Source organism: Musca autumnalis, unplaced genomic scaffold (genome assembly GCF_047663935.1).
Source record: "Musca autumnalis isolate F117 unplaced genomic scaffold, ASM4766393v1 scaffold_4, whole genome shotgun sequence".
Lineage (NCBI taxonomy): Eukaryota > Metazoa > Arthropoda > Insecta > Diptera > Muscidae > Musca > Musca autumnalis.
Genome location: NW_027411977.1, coordinates 223,265,525 through 223,278,622, shown reverse-complemented (window position 1 = coordinate 223,278,622; position 13,098 = coordinate 223,265,525). Strand labels below are relative to the sequence as shown.

At 38.6% G+C, this 13,098-nt stretch overlaps 1 protein-coding gene across 1 annotated transcript in view; it reads right to left on the bottom strand.

Annotated features, from left to right (window-relative positions):
- Positions 1-13,098, bottom strand: part of sNPF-R (short neuropeptide F receptor) — a 180,612-nt gene that overhangs the window by 81,248 nt on the left and 86,266 nt on the right. The window lies entirely within an intron of this gene.

Here is a 13,098-nt window from a genome sequence, read left to right as displayed (position 1 = left end):
ATCTATTCCACGAATGACGTCCGACCTCATCTACTAAACAATATATGACGCCTTTACCATCATAGATGACTTTGAAGGCCGTCTAGATAACTTCGGACGTCATATACTCTGTCGCTGATGACGTCGGACGTCATCCACTTCAAAAAAGATGATTTCAGAGGCCATCTTCTCCACAGTTAATGCCTTCCGAGATCATTTACTCCACAATAGATGACTTCGGAGATTATCTACTCTACTGGGAGTAGCAACAAGGTAATTACAGTTGGTGACAAAAAACAAAGCAAAACCAACACAAGGGTATGGGTAAACAAATCGCGAAAGTCGTAAACAAGGTACCGTTGGGCTAACGACGCCTGCCAATGGACAGGACGGCGGCAGCGGTAATCCTCGGCTGAATACAGAGAAAGAGAGAGAGAGAACAGCGAAACGGTCAATTCGCCGCGACCGAGCAGTGATATTGAACCACACGTTGTGAGTGGAGGGAGTGAGTCCGTGTTGAACAGCGATCGAACGCGGATCAAAGACGGGTTAATAAATCAAGTGCGCGGTACGCAGTCGTACGTTATTAGAGCGAGCGGATTTACTGGTGGGTCATATTTTCTGTGACTGTTTCTAAGCGAGATTAGATGTAAGTACTCGTGATTTTTATGATTTTAGTGTATGAATCCCCTACCCCTCCTAAGTGTAATCCTGGAGTTGGGGTGAGTGCAAGCCACACCTAAAGGAATTTTGTGTGTAATAAAGGACCCTGGGTCTCGATTAATACCTATAACTTGAGGGACGACCGGTCTCACAAATTAACAGTTTTAGTGCGTACCGACTGCTTAACCAAGGGCCGATAGGTCTGGAATAGTTTCAAGGATAAGAGGGCCGATTGGTCTCAAGTCCAAGGGAGTTTTCACTGCATAACCAAGGGCCGATAGGTCTAAAATAGTTTCGAGGATACGATGGCCGATTGGTCCAAGGGAGTTTTCACTGCTTAACCAACGGCCGATAGGTCTGGAATAGTTTCAAGGATAAGATGGCCGATTGGTATTAAGTCCAGGGAGTTCTCACTGCATAACCAAGGACCGATATGTCTAAAATTGTTTCGAGGATAAGAGGGCTGATTGGTCTCAAGTCCAAGGGAGTTCCACTGCATAACCAAGAGCCGATAGTTCGAGTTTCGAGTTTTCACGGTATAACCAAGGGCCGATAGGTCTGGAATAGTTTCAAGGATAAAAGAGCCGATTGTTCTCCAGTCCAAGGGAGTTTTCACTGCATAACCAAGGGCCGTTAAGTTCAGAATAGTTTCAAGGACAAGAGGGCCGAATGGTTTCAAGTTCAAGTGGGTTTCCGTGCGCAACCAAGGGTAGATAGGTCTTGAATAGTTACAAGGACAAGATGGCCGATTGGTCTCTAGCTCAAGGAAGTTCTCAGTGCGCGACTGGTGGCCGAGAGATCCCGTGACTCTTTCATTTTCGAGAGGGCCGAAGGAACTATCGAGCTCGTGATAAACTTCGTGTGTACGAGGGCCGAAAGGTCTCGCAACTCTGTGACCTACCTGGAGAGCCGGTCTCAGATATCGGAGTTAACTAAGCGTAGAAGAGGGCCGAACGGGTCTCGGCATTCTTCGATTTACCGATAGGGTCGACTGGGCTCGATAATAAGGTTCAGGTCGTTACGACATTGTTGCAGCGGAGTCGAGATTTGTAAGGCCGAAAGGTCTCGCGACTCTGTAACCTACCGAGAGAGCCGGTCTCAGATATCCGAGCTAACTAAGCGTAGACGAGGGCCGAACGGGTCTCGGCATTCTTCGATTTACCGTTAGGGTCGACTGGGCTCGATAGTAAGGTTCAGGTCGTTAGGACATCGTTGCAGCGGGGTCGAGATTTGTAAGGTCCAAGGGGGGTACTCAAGTGGATTGTGTTGCCCCAGGGACGTGGTGGAAGAAGGCGGCCATTTAAAGCGGAGGTTTCCCGGATCTGCCGAAGGAGTAAAAGGCCGGAGTCAGCTGTGTCCAGTATAACCTTGATATATGATATGAGTAGAATTTACTATAACAAATAAAGATTGAATTTGTGAACTAAAAACGGAATAAAACAAGTCTTTCTCTCTCAGTCACTGCAGAATATAAATTTCTGTGACGAAACCTGCCCCCTCCCCTGAGCATACTTAAGCAACAGCCGGGAAACTTGACGTTACCATACTCTACAAAAGATGATTTCAGAAGTAATCTAACCTATCGCGGATGGCTTCGGAGGTCATCTACTCCATCGTAGATGACTTGGGAGGTCATCCACATCTTCGAAGATGGCTTCGATGGTCGTCTACTCCAAATATATGACTTCAGAGATCATCTAATCTCTCGTTGATGACTTCGGGGGTCATCTACTCCACTGGAGATGACTTTGGAAGTTATTTACTCCACAGGAGATGACTTCGTGGGTCGTCTACTCCACAGGAGATGACTTCGTATGTCGTCTCCTCCAAACGAGATGACATCGGAGGTCATCTACTCCACAGGAGATGACTTCGTAGATCATCTACTTCACAGGAGATGATTTCGAAGGTCATCTACTCCATATCAGATGACTTCGTAGGTCGTCTATTCCACAGTAGATGATTTTGGAGGTCATCCACTCCACAGTAAATGATTTCGGAGGTCATCTACTCTACAGCAGATGACATCGGCGGTCATATACTCAACAGGAGATCACATCGGGGATCATATACTCCACAGGAGATCACATTGGAGATCATCTACTCCACAGGAGATCACATCGGAGATCATCTACCAAAATAGATGACTTCGGAAGTCATTTACTCGATAACATTTGAAGTTATCTTCTCAATAATATATGAGGTCAAATACTCCACAGTAGATGAGTTTGTAGGTCGTCTACTCCACAGGAGATGACTTCGTATGTCGTCTACTTCACACGAGATGACTTCGTATGTCGTTTACTCCACAGGAGATTATTTCGGAGGTCATGTTCTCCACAGGAGATGACTACGTAGGCCATCTACTCCACAGGAGATGATTTCGTAGGTCGTCTACTCAACAGGAGATGACTTCGAAGGCCATCCACTCCACAGAAGATGACTTTGTAGGTCGTCTACTCCACAGAAGACGATTTCGGAGGTTATTTACTCCACAGGAGATGACTTCGTAGGTCATTTACTCTACAGGAGTTGACTTTGTAGGTCATCTACTCCACAGGAGATGACTTCGGAGTTCATCCACTCCGCAGGAGATGACTTCGGAGGTCATCCACTCCACAGGAGATGACTTCGTAGGTCGTCTACTCCAAAATAGATGACTTCGGAAGTCATTTACTCAATAATATATGACTATTAAGGTCAACTACTCCACAGTAGATGACTTCATAGGTCGTCTACTCCTCAGGAGATGACTTCAGAAGTCATCTAGTCCACATGAGATGATTTCGGAGGTCATCTACTCTACAGGCGATGACTTCGTAGGTCATCCACTCCAAGGAGATGAATTCGTATGTCGTCTACTCCACAGGAGATGATTTCGGAGGTTATGTTCTCCACAGAAGATGACTTCGGAGTTCATGTATTTCACAGCATATGCCTTTGGAGGTTATCTACTTTACAGGAGATGATTACGTAGATCGTCCACTTAACAGGAGATGACTTCGGACGTCATCTACCTCACAATAGATGGCTTCTACTCGATAATAGATTACTTTTGAGGTCGTCTACTCTACAGTAGATAGGTCAGAGGTCATTTACACTATAGCAGATGACTTCGTATGACTCCACAGTTTATGCCCTTTTAGGTCACATACTCTACCGCAGATGACTTCGGAATTCCGTGACATAACTCCAAAAGGACATAACTCCCAAAACGATTTTGGACGACTTCCGATGACATCCATTGTATAGTACACGACTCTGTCAGTCCTCTTCAGTGACTTTGTGCAGTCCATTTTTTTATAAAGAATATGGTTGTGTCGGTCATGTATTTTCTAGTAAATGACATTCGCCATCATTTTCTTTGTGGTAGATGACTTTGGAAATTTTTTGCACCATGTGAACAGTAATTATTATTGAAAAATATTTTCTGCTTAGTAGAAAATTGTCTTAATCAGCAAATTCAAAAAGCCAAACCGAAGCCATGTTAGTTGACAGAAAAAAATCAACATTCCCTGTTGTGACTTTTTGCAGACATTGCAAAACAGCCACAGACTTCATGTACCCTCATGTAAGCTCCATTGTTGTCCCTCGACATGTTGGTGTTGTTGATCGCTCTTCTATTTTGGCACAAAAGCGAGCTAGTCAACTGGAAACTTATTACCAAATCTCCCTGGAGGGTGTGAAAAGCTAACATCCTTTGTTAAGCAAACAGAGAGAGGGAGAGAGGGAGGGGAAAGTCAAAGTCCTTTTCTCACACATCATTATAGTGGCAAAGTGTTGGAAAATCAATTGCCATTGAAATTAATGGCAATATACGTACATAAATTCATACATATACACAGACGTTGTTGGTATTTGTTTCTAGTTCAGACTTCAAAAGGCGTGACCGAAACAGTGGCAGTTCAATAAACGCTCATATTGAATTGGATGAAAATAACAATAATGACGATGATGGCGATGGCGATGTTGATGGCTGAGCAAAGCAGTTTGTTGACTCATTCATGTTTTGAGCCAAAAAATATGTTGTTCGAACAAATTTATATCAAATTGTAATAAACGAAATGTGACATTTATATAAATTGCTTTTTATTATTGGTCTGTAAGTGCTTGTTTAATGCCACAATAAGTACCAAAGAATTAGATAATTACTTTTTCTCGATTTATTTATTTTTTTGGAAATGAGTAACAGAAGGCGTTTCTTTATGGGGGTAAATGTTTCACAATGTGTTTAGTATGAAAATAAATTTTCTTGATCTACGGTGTGTACTGCCAAAGCAGTAGGTGAAATTGTGGGGCCCTTTATTTACCTTGAAAAAAATATATTTTATTATTTGCATATTTTTTCTTTTGATTACAGCTCAGGTACAGTACATGTGTGTGTTATGGTGGCAGCCTACATTATGTCCATGTTTATTTCCCAAAAAATTTATAATAACAATTTTCAAATTAAAAGTTACCAAGAGCAACCAAATCTTTATCATTATTATTAGAACTTCCACGAAGTCTACATCCAATTATTAAAAAAAATGAACAAAAAGAACTCTCAAGAACTTCTTTGAAAAGCATATTTCTTATTTTTGGACAGCTTGAGTTGTCTGCTGTTATTATTTTCATGTCTGGATTTTGTGCCAAAAAAAAGTTTGCTTTCTTATCTTCAACGCCATCACAACAATGAGTCTGTCATTTGGGGGATTCTTCTTTTTTAAATTCTTGATGGAAATTATTAATTCATCTGCTGTTGTTATTGTCGTGGTTGTTGTTGTTGTTGTTAAAGTAAAGCAAGATATCCACTTGACATCTGCCGCACAGCAGCCTGTCTTGCCAAACAATGACTTAATGCAGCCATTCCATGTGTGGCAAATACTTCAAAATGTCTCAATCTTTAGAGTGGAAGAGAAAAAATGAATAAATGACATAACATGAGATAAATGTACACAAATTCTGTTATGTACTAAATATTATGTGGTAAATATTAAATCATCAGATGTAGGGTTGTAGAACTAATACATTAAAGTTATGAAGTGAAAACTTTATTTTTAATATAGAAGATGATGTTGAGGTCATATACGATGCAGCAGAGGAAATCTGAAGTCATCTACTACAGAGGTGCCCATGCAAGTCAACTGTTGAGTTCATGAGCTCTGAAGTCATCTTCTGTAGAGTAGATGACGCCTGAGGTCATCTTCTGTGGAGGAGATGACGCCTGAAGTTATCTACTGTAGAGTAGATGACGTCTGAAGTCATCTACTGTAGAGTAGATGACGTGTGAAGTCATTTACTGTAGAGTAGATGACGTCTGAAGTTATCTCCTGTAGAATAGATGACGCCCGAAGTCATCTACTGTAGAGTAGATGACGTCTGAAGTTGTCTACTGTAGAATAGATGACGTCTGAAGTCATCTACTGTAGAATAGATGACGTCTGAAGTCGTCTACTGAAGAGCAGATGACGTCTGAAATCATCTACTGTACCGTAGATGAAGTCTGAAGTCATCTGCTGTAGAGTAGATGACTTCTGAAGACATCTACTGTAGTGTAGATGACGTCTAAAGTAATCTACTGTAGAACAGATGACGTCTGAAGACATCTACTGTAGAGTAGATGACGTCTGAAGACATCTACTGTAGAGTAGATGACGTCTGAAGTCATACACTGTAGAGTAGATGACGTCTGAAGTCATCTACTGTAGAGTAGATGACGTCTGAAGTCATCTACTGTAGAGTAGATGACGTCTGAAGTCATCTACTGTAGTGTAGATGACGTCTGAAGTCATCTACTGTAGGGTAGATGACGTCTGAAGTCATCTACTGTAGAGTAGATGACGACTGAAGTCATATACTGTAGAGTAGATGACGTCTGAAGTCATATACTGTAGAGTAGATGACGACTGAAGTCATCTACTGTAGAGTAGATGACTTCTGAAGTTATCTACTGTAGAGTAGATGACTTCTGAAGTTATCTACTGTAGAGTAGATGACGTCTGAAGGCAGCTACTGTAGAGTATATGACGTCTGAAGTCATCCACTGTAGAGTAGATTACGTCTGAAGTCATCTACTGTAGAGTAGCTGACGTCTGAAGTCATCTACTGTAAAGTAGATGACGTCTGAAGTCATCTACTATAGAGTAGATGACGTCTGAAGTCATCTACTGTAGAGTAAATGACGTCTGAAGTCATCTACTGTAGAGTAGATGACGTCTGAAGTCATCTACTGTATAGTAGATGACGTCTGAAGTCATCTACTGTAGAGTAGATGACGTCTAAAGTCATCATCTGAGAGTAGATGACGTCTGAAGTCATCTACTATAGAGTAGATGACGTCTGAAGTCATCTACTGTAGAGTAAATGACGTCTGAAGTCATCTACTGTAGAGTAGATGACGTCTGAAGTCATCTACTGTATAGTAGATGACGTCTGAAGTCATCTACTGTAGAGTAGATGACGTTTAAAGTCATCATCTGAGAGTAGATGACGTCTGAAGTCATCTACTGTAGAGTAGATGACGTCTGAAGTCATCTACTGTAGAGTAGATGACGTCTGAAATCATCTACTGTAGAGTAGATGACGTCTGAAGTCATCTACTGTATAGTAGATGACGTCTGAAGTCATCTACTGTAGAGTAGATGACGTCTAAAGTCATCATCTGAGAGTAGATGACGTCTGAAGTCATCTACTGTAGAGGAGATAACGTCTGAAGTCATCTACTGTAGAGTATATGTCGCCTAAAGTCATCTACTGTAAGGTAAATATCGACTGAAATCATCTACTGTAGAGTAGATGACGTCTGAAGTCACCTACTGTAGAATAGATTACGTCTGAAGTCATCTACTGTAGAGTAGATGACGTCTGAAGTCATCTACTGTAGAGTAGATGACGTCTGAAGTCATCTACTGTAGAGTAGATGACGTCTGAAGTCATCTACTGTAGAGTAGATGACGTCTGAAGTCATCTACTGTAGAGTAAATGACGTCTGAAGTCATCTACTGTAGAGTAAATGACGTCTGAAGTCATCTACTGTAGAGTAGATGACGTCTGAAGTCATCTACTGTATAGTAGATGACGTCTGAAGTCATCTACTGTAGAGTAGACGACGTCTAAAGTCATCATCTGAGAGTAGATGACGTCTGAAGTCATCTACTGTAGAGTAGATGACGTCTAAAGTCATATACTTTAGAGTAGATGACGTCTGAAGTCATCTACCAGAGAATAGATGACGTCTGAACTTATCTAATGTCAAGAAGATGACGTCTGAAGTCATCTACTGTATAGGAGATGACATCTGAAGTCATCTACTGTAGAATAGATGCCGTCTGAAGTCATCTACTTGTAGAGAAGATGACGTCTGAAGTCATCTACTGTAGAGTAGATGACTCCTAAAGTCATCATCTGTGAGTAGATGACGTCTGAAGTCATCTACTGTCTGAAGTCATCTACTGTAGAGTAGATGACGTCTGAAGTCATCTACTGTAGAGTAGATGACGTCTGAAGTCATCTACTGTAGAGTAGATGACGTCTGAAGTCATCTACTGTAGAGTAGATGACGTCTGAAGTCATCTACTGTAGAGTAGATGGCGTCTGAAGTCTTCTACTGTAGTGTATATGACACCTGAATTCATCTACTGTAGAGTAGATGACGTCTGAAGTCATCTACTGTAAAGTAGATGACGTCTGAAGTCATCTACTATAGAATAGATGACGTCTGAAGTTATCTACTGTTGAGAAGATGACGCCTAAATTCATCTACTGTAGAGTAGATGACGTCTTAAGTTATCTATGTAGAGTAGATGGCGTCTGTAGTCATCTACTGAAGAGTAGATGACGTCTGAAATCATCTACTGTAGAGTAGATGACGTCTGACGTCAACTACTCTAGAGTAGATGACGTCTGAAATCATCTACTGTAGAGTAGATGACGTCTGAAATCATCTACTGTAGAGTAGATTTTTTTTTTTTTTTTTTTTTTTTTTTTTTTTTTTTTTTTTTTAAGTTCAAGTTTCTTTATTGACGAAATATTTATAATAATTTATAATAATTTACATTTCATTCTTTAATCCCACGAAGCCTCATAGGCTTGTCTGTGGGTTGTATAAAATAAAATAATATGTATAAATATATATAGTTTAAAACATTGTTTAATATTTCATATTTCTTCAAGATTTTCAAACTAGCTTTCAATATAATACTTTTTAATGTGCTTCGTTTTGATATGTTTATTTCTTATGTCTAGGATATTGGTTGGCAACTCGTTCAATACAGTTGGGAGTGCAACGGCTAAAGATAATTTCCCATATTCGTTTTTAAATTTTGGTATTGTGTAACGTCCTTGTGTTCGTCTTCTAGTATTCTGTTCGTGCTGTATTTTCTTCGCTAGGCTTATGTCAACGCCGAATTCGCTTACGATTGTTGTAGCGTATATCTCTTTTATATTTAGTATGTATTGTTTTTTGTAGGTTTGTTTTGTAGAATTATTTGCCGCAAGTTGTGTGTAATGTGATTTTTTATATATTGATTTCACTATTCTGTCTTGGACATCTTGTAATTTCCTGCAGTATCTTGCATTACCCCAGGCAGTGATACCGTGTCTCAATGTAGATTCCACTAAAGAGTGATATACTTGCTTCAGTACATTGTAGGGGGCGCAATTTCCAAGATGGTAAATTGCGAACGCTGATTTACGTAACTTTTTAATTATTTCGTCGATATGTGTTTTCCACTTAAAATTGTGGTTGAGATGGACACCTAGGTATTTATAACACTCCACGATTTCTAGTTTTGCTGTACATTTGTCTTCAATGTTTATATTTGTTTCATGGATGTATGAATGGAGACAATCGTTGTTGTGGAATATTAAAGGAGTGTTACATTTTGGTATGCTCCTTGGCCTTATGTGCATGAATTTGGTTTTATTAGGGTTAATTATAAGACCATTATCGTGGCACCATCTTGAAATTATATTAAGTTCGTTCTGCATTGTGTTTGTTGCTGCAGCTATATCCTTGTTACAAACAATTATCGCCGTATCGTCTGCATATGTAAACGATGTGCTGTGTTGTAAGTTCTGTGTCATCTCATTTGTGTAAATGAGGTATAAGATTGGTCCTAATTTTGATCCCTGTGGTACTCCGAACTTTATGGGTATTTTATTGCTATCAGTTTTATCTATTCGCACGCTGAAAGATCTGTAGGTGAGATATTCCTTGAACCAGTGTAGACAATGTCCTCTTATACCACTTTTTTCTAGTACTTTTAAAATCTTTTCATGTGATAAAGTATCGAAAGCCTTACTAAAATCAATGAATAGTGCAAGGCATTGTTTTTGTTGATCTAGATTTTGGTTAATGTGGTTTGTGAAATGACCAAGTAATTGGTTTATATTTTTGTTTTTTTGAAAACCATATTGGTTTTTGTTTATAAATTTGTATTTAGTTAAAAAACTCGTTAGTCTTCTAACGACTATTTCCTCAAGAACTTTCTCTAGAACAGGTAAAATAGAGATCGGCCTGTAGTTATTATAATCTGTTTTATTTCCTCCTTTATAAATGGGTCTTATTATTGATGTCTTAAAAAGTTGTGGGATTGATGATTCGTGTAGGCTACCATTTATAAGTTTTGTTATAATTGGCGTGAGAATATCTGCATTGCATTTTATGTCTATGGCTCTTATATTATCCATTCCAGGACTTTTGCTTGTATTTAGCGTTTTGAGGATGGTATTTATTTCGGGTTCTGTGGCGTATTCAATAAATATTGAGTTGGGTACGATTCTTTCAACTCTCGTGTTTAAGGTTGTAATATCACAATCGTGTACAATATTGATTACATTTTGCTTGAAGTTAATAGCGAAGTTATCAGCTATGTCTTTCACATTCTCTTCTTTGAAGTTAGATTTGATTTGTTCATCAATATTACTTACTTTCTTTCCTGTTATTTTATTTATCGTTTGCCATGTTCCACGTATATTGAATTTGTTTTTAACGAATTCGTTATAAAAATAAGAATTTTTTGCCTTAGTTATTTCTTTGTTTAGTTTGTTATTAAAGGTTTTATATATAATTTCATTTGTTTTGTTCTGTTTATTTTGGGACCACTTTCTATATAGTTTATCCCTGGTGTTACATAAGTTTAGGATTCTTTCAGTAAGCCATGGGTATGGGTTTCGTTTCTTATACTTTGGTTGTGTTGTTTTTGCGTTTTTGTATATATCTGTGAATGTATTATTTATGTTATTGAAAAGTTCATTTGTATCTTTGGATCTACTGATCATGTCTTCCCACTTAATTCTTGACATCTGATAGTTTACTTTCTGACCGTTAATTTTATGTTCTGTGTCAATCCGTACACGTTTCTTTGTATTGGAGTTGGATTCCTTTACGCAACCCAGGAGTGCATGATGATCCGAGATACCTGATGTTACTACAGCAGCATAACCTTGTTCCAGTTTTCTGTCCCATCTAATAAAGAGATGATCAATACATGTTTTGGCTATTGAGTTTTCATGACGTCTGAAGTCATCTACTCTAGAGTAGATGACGTCTGAAGTCATCTACAGTAGAGTAGATGACATCTGAAGTCATCTACAGTAGAGTAGATGACATCTGAAGTCATCTACTGTAGAGCAGGTGACTACTGAAGTAATCTACTGTATAGCAGATGACGTCTGAAGTCATCTACTGTAGAGTAGATGACGCCTGATGTTATCTACTGTAGAGTACATGACGTCTGAAGTCATCTACTGTAGAGTAGATTTTTTTTTTTTTTTTTTTTTTTTATTTTTATATTATTTATTTATTCATATAAAAATCGTATACAATTTATTAATCCCGCGAAGCTTTAGGCTTGTCTGCAGGATGAACTTAAATGTAGTTTGACTATATACAAATATTTAAAAACAATTTGTAGTTCAGCTGTAGTATTACAATATATAATATTATTTTCAAGAAAAATTACCATTACTAATAATACTTTAATTCAAGAGAGGGAAAATATTAATGTGAATTTATAAGAAATTGTTTTATCAACTTTTTTCTTTTAAATTTGTTACTTATGTTTAGTATAGATACTGGTATTGAATTCATTGTTGTGGGGAGGCTGACATGTAGGGATCTTTTGCCATAGTTATTTTTGAAACACGGTACTTTGAATCTTCCTTCGGCTCGCTGTCTTGTATTCTGACTGTGATCTATAGGTTGCAGCAAGTTCTTCTCGTCGTGAAATTCGTTTATTATTGTTGTTTTGTATAGGTTTTCTATGTTTAATACATGAAGATGTTTGTATATACTTTCATTTTGATTTCGCTGTTGTTGATTTTCTTCATGTCGATGTAGGCCTTTCTCAAGTATTTTAAGTACGCTATTTTGGGCAAGTTGGAGGGTTCGGCAGTTTGATGCATTACCCCATGCAGATATCCCATGTCTTAGGTATGATTCGACGAGTGAGAAATATGCTTGTCGCAAAACGTGATAAGGGGCACAATTACTCAAATGATATAGAGCGTATGACGATTTCCGTAGTTTTTTTCTAACATTATCTATCTGAGGTTTCCATTTCAGATTGCAGTCCAATATTATTCCTAGATATTTAAATGTTTCGACGACTTCAATTTGTGTTGTGCAGGTGTCATATATTTGTTGATATTCGAAAGTACTTCGGTGAAGACACTCGTAGTTGTGAAATTTTATGGTGATTTCTGTGGGAGGTATGTGTTTTGGTCGGAAGTGTATTAATTTGGTTTTATTAGCGTTTATTACCAATCCGTTGTCGTGGCACCATTTTGTCAATTTATTCATTGTCTTTTGCATTTTAAATTCTGCCGTACGTATGTGTTTATCCGCTACAATAATGGCTGTGTCGTCTGCATATGAAAAAGTAATGCAATCCTCGAGTGACTGTACCATATTATTGGCATACATTATAAATAGGACCGGCCCAAGTTTCGAGCCTTGAGGTACTCCATAATCCAACATGTATTCACTGCTTGTTTGGTTATCGATTTTCACTTTAAACCTTCTGCAGTTTAAGTACTGTTATGACGTCTGAAGTCATCTACTGTAGAGTACTGTAGAGTAGATGACGTCGGAAGTCATCTACTGTAGAGTTTATGACGTCTGAAGTCATCTACTGTAGAGTTTATGACGTCTGAAGTCGTCTTTTGTAGAATAGATGATGTCTGAAGTCATCTACTGTAGAGTAGATGACGTCTTAAGTCATCTACTGCAGAGTAGATGAAGTCTGAAGTCATTTACTATAAAGCAGATGACGTCTGATGTCATCTACTGTAGAGTAGATGAGGTCTGAAGTCATATACTGTAGAGTAGATGAGGTCTGAAGTCATCTACTATAAAGCATATGACATCTGAAGTCATATACGGTAGAGTAGATGACGTCTGAAGTCATTTACTGTAGAGTAGAAAACGTCTGAGGTCATCTACTGAGTACATGCCGCCTGAAGTCTCCTACT